The sequence below is a fragment of the Heliangelus exortis genome, chromosome 6 (genome assembly GCF_036169615.1).
Source record: "Heliangelus exortis chromosome 6, bHelExo1.hap1, whole genome shotgun sequence".
Classification (NCBI taxonomy): domain Eukaryota; kingdom Metazoa; phylum Chordata; class Aves; order Apodiformes; family Trochilidae; genus Heliangelus; species Heliangelus exortis.
In genome coordinates, this window is record NC_092427.1 from 7529983 (window position 1) to 7542588 (window position 12606).

Below are 12606 nucleotides of genomic sequence, written 5' to 3' on the forward strand. Positions count from 1 at the left end.
TATACTTTCAATAATAACAAGAATTCCTGAGGCTGGGGCAGCACCTGGTGATACTTAGCTGGTTGCTTGGTCTCAGAATCTGTTTAACTAACTAAATTTTGAACAGCAATACCCATCTCATGTTACAACCAGATAGAAATCAGCAAAATGCTCTAGGTGACCTAGGTCTTACGATGTTTTTTACAATGTGTGTGTTACTGTAAATACAGAATTCTACAAATTATTATACTAGAAAGCAGTAGAAGATAGAAGGTGGTCCCTTGTCACTAAGACAGAATACCTAGATGGGCTGGGTCAAGGCCAGGAATTATGTGATTATGGGTTTCTGGGTACTGATTGTATAGTTTATTTTTTCTTCACCACGAGGGTGGTGAGACCCTGGCGCAGGTTGCCCAGAGAGGTGGTGGAAGCCCCATCCCTGGAAGTTTTTTAAGGCCAGGCTGAACAGGGCTCTGAGCAACCTGATCTAGTGGGAGGTGTCCCTGCCCATGGCAGGGGGGTAGAACTGGATGATCTTAAGATCCTTTCCAACCCTGAAAATTCTATGATTCTATAATTCTAATTCAGTCAGCATCAGCTATGCTCTCATCCTCCCTGCCACAGGAACCGAAAATTACATTTACTCTATTTATGCTTCAGTCTTAGATCTTCAAAATTCAGATTGTGTTAGCACAGGGTCAATACAGAAGATCCAGCAGCAGTTTTTAAAAAGACAGGGCCAAAAAAAGGGAAAGTGAACTACCCAACAGACTGACAGGTCCACCTAGGACTCCAGTTAGAAACAGCAGAACACCCAGGAGGTCACCCAGGAGGTTCACCCGGGATCTTCCCAGGCATGGGCTGCACTGCAGCCCCCCCATACTCCTTAACCATGGCATGTGAAGAGATCTTTAAACTACACATTCCCATTTGTCAGAGTTGTCTCAACAGAATTTACCCACTGACAGGCTTGGAGCTGCAAGGCTTCCTTTCTACTTAATCAAAGGTTTTTGATTCTCAGATGAATGATGAAATGCTTGTTCCGTCAAAGCAAAGACTGTCTGAGTAATTACCCAAGTTGATGTAAGATCTATTGTCAGGGGAGTTTCATAGGAGTATTTGACAACATAAGTGACAAAAACCACAGGAGCATGATCTGAAAAGAAAACAGATTTTACCATACCACCCATGGGAGCAGTACAGAATTAAAAATATTTTTTCTAGCCTCAAGTCTGATTCAGCTCACGTGGGGAAATGGGAAATTAGAAATAAGCGAGGTTGTTTTCAAACATAAACAAATCCCACACCTCTGCATGTTTTTTTCTCCTCATTGGGCAGGTTCTAAGATCTGCTACCAAGCCTTATATTCCTAATCAGGTCTTTCTGTTTCTGGTGTCTTGCCATCAAAGTTGCCTCCAAAAAGTAAAGTGAAGAGACAGCAAAACAAGCAATTTGAAGACTGCCAGGCAGTCTCCTGGGACCAAACTCTCACTTGACATGTATCACTTAAAAGAAATGTTGTGTAGTGTGGAAGAACATCCTTACAGTTAGCCTGAGGAACTAGCTTGGCAACAATAAAAAGCTGCAGTTATACAGAGACTCATTTCTCTCCCTGTGCCTTCTAGGTGAAACAACTGAGACTTCTTGCACTGCTGAGAGTTTTAGTAAAAAATCATGCAATGGAGAGTGGCTCAGCAAGGAGGATGATAACATTCTCCCTAACTTTTCAAGTTTTTTAAAGGGCTCTGGGAAGGCAAAACAACATTTGGAAGGCAGAGTCCGCCAGAGAAAATAATGTTTTTAATGGCATGTGAGGGATATTTTTAGGAAAAACATACACTAAAAAAACCTAGAAGCTGTTATCTGCTGATACAGTTCTGCTTCTAACACTAATGGACCCAATAGTTTTAGAACTGTGCCACCAAATCCCATTCTGACTAACTTTCCAGATGGTGTAACAGTTCCCTCTATTTTATGTTTGGTTATTGTATTTATGGGGACGGGGAGGTGCCAACATTCCAACTCAAATATCTTTCAGTACAGAGTTTTAAAAGAGTATCCAGATATTGGTGAAGGTCAAAAAGGCTTTGGCTGTGTGGCTTTTAAAACACAAGGCTAGCAGGGAGGGTAGTTTGGGTGTGAGTCTGAGAAAAGATGGGGAAGAAGTGAAAAGCTTTAACTACAGGAGGAAAGTAAAGGACTTGAAGCATCACTGGCATGTAGGTGCAGTTCCAGTGCCTATGGCAGGGTGTCAGGTACTGACAAAGAAACTCACAGCACCCAGTGAAATGTGCCTGGGTGGTTTGTTGAGTGCCAGATACAGATGTGTGGGAGGCTTGTCTGATTTAAGATGACACCCTGAGAGATCCTGTGGCCACAGCTGGTGTGTTCTGCTGATTATAACCCCTTTGGCACTGTAAGGAGTGAAGAACTTTGCCCTTTTTTAGTGGAAAAACTTGACCACCGGAGCAGAAACCCCTTTCTCACTGTCTCAGGAAGCAGTTTCAAATTACAGAGAGAACCTTGTCTGTATGCACCTAGAAGATGTGCATAACCACATCACACACTGACCCAGATGTCCCAAAAAGTCCTGCAGGTCATTTCTTGGAGTCCCCAGAGGAAAGGTCATAAACTGCTCATGTACCAGTGCCCAGAGCAACACAGAGCTATAGAGAGCTAATTTACAGTGAGCCTGCTTGGGGACAGTGCTGGCACAGTCCCTTATGGCCTGGATTGTCCAGGCCACTTCTCATCAGGGCTGAGAGGATGCAATAACGAGGGTGTTGATGAGACCCCACTGTATTTGGCCCCAGTCCACCCAGTTTATTCTGCGATGTCTTCCCATCACACCTTGTAGATACACCCTGTGATATCTATTTACCTATATAACTATAGATTACCTATGGATTTAACAGGCACTGTGTCTCCCAGGCATAAGTTGGTAGATCCTTTAGTGTAATAAGAACCAAAAGTATGTATTGAACAAAAGTAGCATTTGCCAGTGGAAAATTTTCTGAGCTGTTTTTCAAAGGCTTGACAGATGGAGCTGCTGTGATTTGCAGCGTGGCCCAGAGTGCACTGACGTTTTTGCCATTTGTAACCAGACTCTCTTCAGTCCTCCATCTTTGGAAATGCAGCTTTAGGCTTCATTTCTCTCCCTGTTGAATTCGAATATTGTAATAATGCTGCACGCAGAAATGGAATTCAGGGCACATTAACACCAGCAAATGATAAATATTAGTAAGCTTGTGAGATAGTGTAATTGTTGTAATGCTAGAAATGATATTAGTAATAAAAGAAAAAGCTGAAAAATAAATTGGATGCAATAAACACTGAATTGACTCAATCAAGATAGGAGCAGTAGGGCAGAGAGGTATTCAGTGAGCTGTTTGTTTTCTGAATCTGGCAAATATTTTGACTCCAAGAGGAGTATCTGATTAGCAGAGTTAAATGAGATGAATAATGCTGTAATATTTTTCTGAATTGTTTTTCTAACTGAAACTTGCCTTCTCATCTACAACAGTGATATGTTTTGCATAAAGCACTCAAACATCATGCAGGGAAGGGTAGGAAATGAGAGCTCCATTCTGAGCAGAATACATGAGGAGTAAGTTACACAGCTGATGGTAGCAGGAGCTGTGGTAGTATATCGAAAATATGTAAGCAAACCATTCATTTTTTTATAAAGATCCTTTTTATTCATAGGTACACAGACAATAATATCCTAATCAACATACTCTTTGAAAAAAAGGTGAATCTATATTAAATATATAAATCGTATTGAAATAATTTGCTGGTGTTTGTTGTTTCCACAAGCGATTTTCATCTCACAAAAGTGATTCACCTTTTATTTGAATGAGAAGTTATACTGGATTTTGTGCAATACTGACACTCAGATTGCCTAAATTCTTAAGAAAAATATTAAGGATTTTTGTGAACTCAAAGACTATTTTATAGCAAGACCCAAAGTGAAATATTTATTTCTTATTATATTTTTAGGTCCTGGCACATGAATTCCAAGCCTTGTGCAGTGTCCATATTATTTTGATGGGAACTAATACTTGCAGTTGGTAGGAGAAACAAAGATATGATTTAGCAGACTTATTAGCAATAAGTGACATGGAGTTTGGGGAAGTTTTTAAGATCTAGCTTTGTAATTTAAGTGTCTAATTGCCTTTCACAAAGTCCAAGAAGAGTGACAAACCTTTTCATAGCACATGTCAGAGTCCTCCCAGCCTGAACTGCCCATCAATCCAGCAATAACTGAGATAGCTCCAAGCCCATTAGTGCCGCCTTCTCTGGGTCCCTTTATTCTTTGCCTGACCATTAATAGAGGTCACTAAAACTTTCATGTACTGTAAAAAGCTGTAGCCTTAAGAACTTCCCTTGACTACTCTGGAGTTATTCTCAGGAAATAAAACCTCCAGTGATTATTTGAAGAATTATCTGAATAATTACCAGTCAAACACTGAAAAAGTGCTTTTTCTGACATCCCATTACATATGCAGATATCCTGCGAGTTACTGAATGCTCTCTAAAGCATACAGTAAAACAAGACCTCAGATGGAGAAGCAGAAGTAGGCAGGAATTAAGACATTAAATATGAATATATTGTGTTGCTGAGCTTTATAAAATTAAATGTTCATCATGCAGTAGAAGTCTGTGGTGTTTCTTACAACAGGAGTGCTGTCACCAAGGCACTGTATCTGCAGAAGAGTTACCAAATTGGGAAACTTGCTGTTATCATGTGACTAAGATGTAAAGCAGGTTTGAAATGTAGGAGCTTTACAGACAATGCCTGAAACCCAGGAGAAGAAGTCTCTACGCAGCCAGCACACCCTTCCTGATCACTATTTCAAGATTTATTTTGCCCTGCGTAGCCTTTTCGGAGAGTCTTGTTTGTGGCCCCTAATTAGTCAAAATGCAGGGCAGGTTTTTTGAGCTTCATTTCCTAATGGCTGTGCCTAAATTCATATTCAGACACTTCAGCTGCCCAGTTTTCAAAGGTGCTAGAAATCTGCAGCTCTTACTGATGTCTCTGTCAGATTCATGTGTTTGGATCCTGTGAAAATCATGGTGTTTATAGAGATGCTTAGAAATTGGTTTAGATATTCTCCATTTATCTGGCAGAATTTTAATCTGCAGCATCCTGTTTCTGAATGCAATATCACGGAAGCTCACCCAGCATCTTACCTAAGTTAAAAGGAAGGCCAAATATTGTACATTTTTTAATCTGGTCCTACAATATTACAGTTAAGGTCATACAATAATGAACCTCTTTGCACTTTTAAACTCATTTCTTTATTGCATTTTCCACACCATTAGAGTATGAGCAACTGGAAAATGCTCAGACTCTCCTCTATATCATTTTACAGAATGTTTTTATTATTGCTATTATTGGAAGATCACCCTTTCTTAGCACAGTTCTGAGAACCACTATAAGAAGTCAGGGCACCAGCATATTTAACATTTATAATTCGGCATTTCTATTAAGAAAATCGTTTGAAAAAAATGTGTATTATGACATCATTAGCAGCACAGTGATGAAAACAGAGGCAGCAGAGCAAGCCAAGGAACAAGCAGTCGCCATCTAAAAAAGAGAGATAATGTGAGGAGCTGTAACCTTTCTGGTTAACTGAGAAAGACTGAATAGTTTTTGAAGGTTGCTCGTGTTTCATCACATGTAGTAGTGATACTAGAAGATAAAGTGTCTGGCTCTGTAGGAAATTTAGGTACGAAGACATCTTCTTTTGTTCTGCAGGGTACATACTACTGTGTTTTAACTCACACCACCTAAGAAAAATACTTGGTTCAGCTAGTGTTTTCTATGTGGAAAAAAGAGCTAATGTTGATGGCACCTACCAGTGTCACATGTACTGCATTTAGCTGAGCAGGGTCCTCCTCTCTCTGAAAAAAATGTTATGGGGACTCACATGTTGTTCACCACAGCCAAAAACCAATGAACGCAGTGCTCAGGACTTGGGATTTCAGGTCACTGCTGCCATCGCTGTGGGAGATGGGGCTTCTTTTGCCCCATGTCCTGTTCCTCCAAAAGGTTGTAAGGCATGAAGTCTGGAGGCTTCATCCAGATCTATGAGTGTATGATTAGAACCATAGAATTATCAAGGTTGGAAAAGACCTCTGTGATCAAGTCCAACCATCCATGTTATAACCCCTAACCACTAAACCATCCCCTCTATCACCTCATCTCCCTGATTCTGAACACCTCCAAGGATGGTGCCTCCACCACCTCCCTGGGCAGCCTGTTCCAATGTTTAGCCAATGTTAAATTAATGTTAAATTAAACCAGTGTTTAATTACTTTTTTCTAATATCTAACCTGAACCTCCCCTGGTGGAGCTTGACCCCATTTCTTCTTGTCCTATTGCTGGTCACCAGGGAGATGAGGCCAACATCAGTCTCAATCTACCCCTCCTTTGAGGTAGTTGAGCATTGAGGTCTCCAAGATTTTCTTCATGTTTTTCTTGCCCTATTCTGTTCTTCCAGTATTGTATCTTGCTTTTTTAGAGTATATATATATTTATTCAGGGGCAGAAACAACTCAGTGTCTGTAGGCCCTAGGACAAGGAGCACAAACAGGAAAATCTCCATAGGCTCTGGATAGCAAAGAACCCCTGAGCTTTTCTGTAGGGAAGTCTGATGGAAATAAAATCCTAGACAAGTCTCATATATCATCAGTCTGGCTTGCTGTTTCTGGTGGCATTAGCTAACCTGGGCCAGGCCAATTTTGTGAGACAGTTGGGAGTTTGACAGACCTATTTCAGATTGTATTTTGGAAGAATCTCAAGCATGGGGAAACTGGTCATGTTCCTTTCATTGCAGCAGATGGTAGCCCATTTGGTGTTTGTTAGCTTTGTTTGCAGCTCAATATTTTGTTTCTAGGGGAACTCAGTAAGTTAAATAATTTATCTCCCTAATGCATCAGGAGCCTGATCCAAAGTCTACAGAAGTCAGCGCAAAACATTTGATTAACTACCACATACACTGGATTAAATGCCAGGTCCTGTATGTTGAAGAGCATTCCAAATGCACCCAAGTGAGGGGAATGATAAAGGCCTTTGTCTTTCTGCAGAGAATTTTTTGCCTGCAAATAAAATAGTCAATATTCCCCAAAGCTTAGCAGTTAAGAGTGCAGGACTGTAGAGATCAGGGTGATGTTCTGGCTGACTGTCCAAATTGCTAAACCTCTCTTGCTATTCAAGTCACAATACTTAAATAAAGAATATAAATATTCCCTTCCAGCTGTATTTGGAATTTAATCTAGTACTGTTAGCAGGCTGCTTGGAGGGCTTTTAAGGTTTCATAGCAGCTAAGCAAATAATCATAATCAATTAATATTCTCATCAAGAATTCTTACCCAAGATGGGATCTTGCTAACCACAAGCACATCACCCCTCTTCTGAGGAATTTTTAGTGATATCAGAAGCAAATTCACACCCTGATCCTGAAAAGATTTTTGTAGAAGCAGAACCATACCTTCAGCTGTCCTGCTGTTCATAGAGGGATGCTCAGTGTCTGCACACAGCAGAATTTTTTTTTCCTTTCTTACATTTGAATGCCTACTAATCTAAGATACCAAAGAAATACTTCAATGGTTTGGGGTTTTTAATTTTATCTCAATGAATATCAAAAGCTTGTTCATTTTCGACAACGTTTTTCAAATTATCAGTTCACTTGTAGAGCCTGGGAACTGCTTTATTATGTATTTTTATCCAAGTTTCCTGTTTGTATTATCTTCAGTCATTAAAAAAAAAATGAGTGCATATTAGCTCTACAGTGTGTCTGCAGGACTTCCAGTTGTATTTTAGTCCTCCTAGTGGCCTATTATATTAACAATATTATAATCTTTATTTTTAGGCATGGAAACGTTATGTATTGCCAGAATCTCACAACAGTTTGCAGGGTTAATACTGCAATAACACTTCTCTATTGCTAAGGTCAGTAAAGCTTCTAAAGCATTTGTCCAACAGCTCTGTTAATATGACTGGCAATCACTTCACACTTTTTTTTTTTTCTTTTTTTCTTTTTTTTTTTTTTTTTTTTTTTTTTTTTGTTAAACACAAGTTGTAGCAAAATAAATTTTAAAAAATTATTATTGTGTCACAGCAGGGAAGCCCATGGTGAGAACAGGAGCCTGTCCTGGTTCCTCACACCAAATTTCTTGCTTGATCATTCTCAACAAAGGTTTTGTATCAGTCAGATAGGGAGTTCAGACCTCACAGAATCCAAGTTCCCAATACATATTTTTGCTGTGGGTCTTTTCTCTGAAAAAGCCTCCAAATCCTGGTCAAAATAACACTTTCCATTGTAAGCCCAGGTGGACTCAGCCCTTAGGTCCTGTTAAATCCTTAACCTGAACCTTCTGGTATCGAGGGAAGGCAAAGGCAGAAAGGCAAAGGTCTGTCCAGCACACTTGTCCTGGACTCCTTTCTGTTTCCCTCTCCCACTAATGCCTCCTGCCAGATCCAGGTGAGAGATGTTCCTACACTGGGATGAACCAAAAAGTATGGATAGAGGTTCTCATGGCCAGAAAGAGATGTATCTAAAAGAAGCAGCAAACTTCTTCTGTGAGGAAACAGAGACTTGAGTCTATGAGACATGTCCTCGAGCACATCTGAAACTCAGCCATTAACTTCTCAGTTTTTAAATTACATTTTTTTACTTTACTAATCTTCCAACAGTTTTTTTTTAAATTCCTTTTTAATTTTTGGTTGGCTATTTAATGCATTGTTTGGTTAACTAATTCATGTAGCTGTTTATAATTGCCTTACCATAAAATCATCTTAATAGAAGGTTGGTTGGTGTTTGGGTTTTTGGGTTTTTTTTTTGTTTTCTTTCCAGTAGAATAACAAGTTATTTTATTATTCAAACAAGGCTTACTTCCTGCTGTTTTCAATAAGATTTTTAATAAATATGTAAATTTAAAAATTAATTTACTTCATATGTTTGGCAGCATGATTCTTGAACTGCCAAAAGTTTGATGGATTGTAAAATTATCCTCTATAAAAATCATCAGTCATAGCAAACAGAGTTTATCAACCTCTGGTAATTTTACAGCTTTTTCTTCATCTTATCTTCTGTTAGGAGCTCACTTAAAATTGATTATAAAATAGTATGTTTCTAGAACCATAATTCATTCATAGATTAATTAGATTTTAGGTTAATATCCCATCATGGTATAGGACATGAGCCAGCAGTGTTTTCCAGTTGTTACAGAACCACAGCAGAGAAACCTTGATTACTGTTCCCGTGTGGTTTAACCACCAAGACTAATCACTAATCAAATTCAAACGACATAAAATGGAACATCCTTCACAGCATTTATTTTCTACCTGGCTTATACTATGGGCTCTTTATTGATACAGCTTGGTGTACTGAAGTGAACTCAAAATTGCAGGAGAAGATTTTTTCCTTCTACTTCAATTTTGTTCTGGTTTGTATCTGAAACTCTTGCTTACGTTTTTGTGCGTGTTGTGCTGATGTCCCTCAAAATATTCTGTCCTACAGCAAAGATAAATTCTTTGCATCAATATTAAAAGTGCATGCAAATAACTGTAGTGTTATGTAGGACTTGATGGCAGATGAACGTAGACAATAAGTTTCTGTTCTCTAATTCATGCTTTGCTTGGATCTGTAGTGAAAATTGAGCAGATCATTGTGTCAGCTGAAGAGGTGTCAAGTGCAGTCATGTAACCAGCATCATTATTTACATCTAGTTTTCTCTGATTACAAAGGAACTTTTATGTTCTCATTGCACAGGATCAGAAAACGATATGCATGTGGTTCAGACTTCAGTAGGTCCCCTGGGAAGGCAACCTGGGCTAAAGCCTCTTTCTCTGCTGCTTCCAGGAGCACTTGCCAGTACCACATGTGGCAGAGCTGTATCCCCTGGGCAGCACTTAGGGAAGGCAAATCCACATCCTCATAGAGGGGGACAGACCTGATGGGTTTCATTAGTGCCACTAGAGACCAGGTGTCACAGAAGGGGAAGGAAAGGGCAGTGGGAGTTGGTTGGATTCATTAGGGGCAAAACAACTTTGAGAGGTAGAGCTGATTAAAACCTGGAGTAGAAAAGAAAGTCACAACTTCAGGCTCCTAAAATAAGTTAGTTTGCTGAGGCAGGGCTTATGCACACTAATTCAGACTTTTTAAAGAATGAAGAAAATCCTGCTTCCAAGTGTGACAGTTATCACCTCTGTATTTCTGCTTGGTGAGGCCTTGGCAGAAGTCTCATTCTGGTGTTTGTACACCATGTACATGAACATGGAGGCTCCCTCTTTGGTGTCTAAATGTGCAGTCACACAGAGCTGAACTGATGGGTCTGAGAGGATTGTTTGTCTCTTCCCAACTGTCTTCCTCAGAAGCTAAAAATGAAAAAAGTGTTTGCTGTGGAGCTCACTCCTTTGTTTAAATGACCTTAATTAATCATCTTTAAAACTTGTAAGGGACATTCCCTTTCTTTCTTTCTTCTACAGGTCTTTCAGCAGAGCTTCATCCTCTTTGAACTCCCCTGCAGGCAGTACAGCCCTCTTAGTGCATACAACAAGCCAGTTTTCATAGCTGGGAGAATTCTTTCTACATGGTTTCTTCATACTAATGATTTGCTTTTAATGCTGCCACATAATATTGCTCCTTCTCTATCTTCTGCTTTTGTCTTTTTGCCCTTAGGTCACCTGAGGTACCTTGAATAGTTATTCAAGGTTTTATTCAAGGTTTTATTCAATATTATTTGGGCCAACCCAAAGTGAATCTAGTCCAGTACTCAAAAGAAAGGATTACTGGTGTGGAAAACCATTGCCCACTGCCAATAGGCATTTGCAGTCCAATCCTGAAAGGCACTTCTGTTTTCCTCAGTATTCTGGGTGACTGACACACAGGCATTACAGGCTAGGAACTTGAACATCACTAGAGATGGAGAAGGTGTCTTTGTAACTACCAAAATAAATAGTCTTGTTCAAAAAAGCCGAAGGTGGAAGATGAAGATGGGTAAGGGCACAGCTAATACTTAGGAACAGTTGCCTGAGAGTAGCTTTAGCCAGACAGAAAAATGCTCCTGATTACCAAAATGTCAGGGAGATTCTATGTTGTGTGAGGGTGATCTTGCATTTACTGAATTTGAGAGGAATTTTTTGCTACAGTCTAATGTGGGATAAAACCTCCCTCTTTAAAATTGCATTTTTTTATTAGATTTTAAAAATCTGTCTTGAACTATACTTCTTCCCCCTCCTTGATTCAATTCTGAGTATCCCAATTTTTAAAAAAACCTCCAAACTTCTAGGATAAAATTGTAGCCTCTTCTTAATAAAGCCCCTTTATGCAAAAAAATCAGCTATAGTTTCTTCAAGGTAAAGACAAGTACTTCAAATCTCTGTACACTTAAATGCTATGTGGTGAAATACAGTCTGATGGAGACTGAAATGGTGAAGTTAACTTAAGGCTGCAATAGTTCCAGGACTGTTAACAAGGTCACCACTGGCAATGTGACCCTCAGCATAATTCTGTCAAGAAACAGTATTGAACGTCAAATGGTTAAGTGGTGTCCTATAATTTTGTCAGCAATCTTATCTTTTATGAATTTTTTCACTGTGATTTTTGTCCCGTCACTAGAAAATCAGAACAATTCTGTAATTTAACTCCCTCTACTGGAAAAGCTAAAAGGAGTTCTGAAATGTGTGTCTTATGCATGTCTTGTTCATTTTTAGTCTATCAGGTTCTGAAAACTGAGTATCAATCTTCCTCCCTCACCGTGGATATTTCTTCCTTAATTTATTGTGATGAGTCTCTGCAGAAAGCATTGCTTTAGTGGGTCGATTCCCTCTGTAAGAGGAAAAATTGGTGATTCCACCTCCATGAGCAGAGTGAAGCTTTTCTTTACCTTCTGGAGAAAGTACTGGGTTTTAATTGCTTTTCTTCTTAATCATTCCCCAGAACACACTTGACTGAGCACCTGCATTGTGACCATTTGGCAAGGTATTGCCCCTTATAATCACAGTTTCTCATTCCAATTGAAATGAAGTTTGTTGATGCATAGTTGGTGCATCTCGTGGCCATTCTGAGGCACTGAGAGAATACAGCCTTACTTGTGGCATTCATGTCATAACTGAACAGAAAGTAAAAAAGACAGATTTACCTGATCTGGGAACTGGGACCTGAAAATTCTAGTTTATTACATTATGCAGAAGTCCAAAGAGGGTCAGTTTATACCTAATCAGGTCTAACAGTCTTTTTGTATCAACAAAATAATATACTTTTGTAAATTATAAGGATCATGGTCTTGGCATTAGGAAGCTGAATGTACCTACTCATCATTTTGTGAAAATTGTGCTTTTCAAAGCAAAGGGGTGATTTCACTAAATTATTTTTTATTTCCTAAACCATACAAGAATTGAAGCTATAGACAATATAAGTGTCAACTCCACAGTCACCCATTCATTAAGCAATAGCTTTTTTGTCCAGATTTGCAGGATGAATCATATGCAGCTCATGGTAATCAGCTTTATTTCTTCTAAGATAATTTCCTTACAGTTTGGGATCATCAGAAATGCTGTCCTTGTGATAGGAAAATATATTTGTACATTATTATACTCTGAACTACAGTAGACAAGCT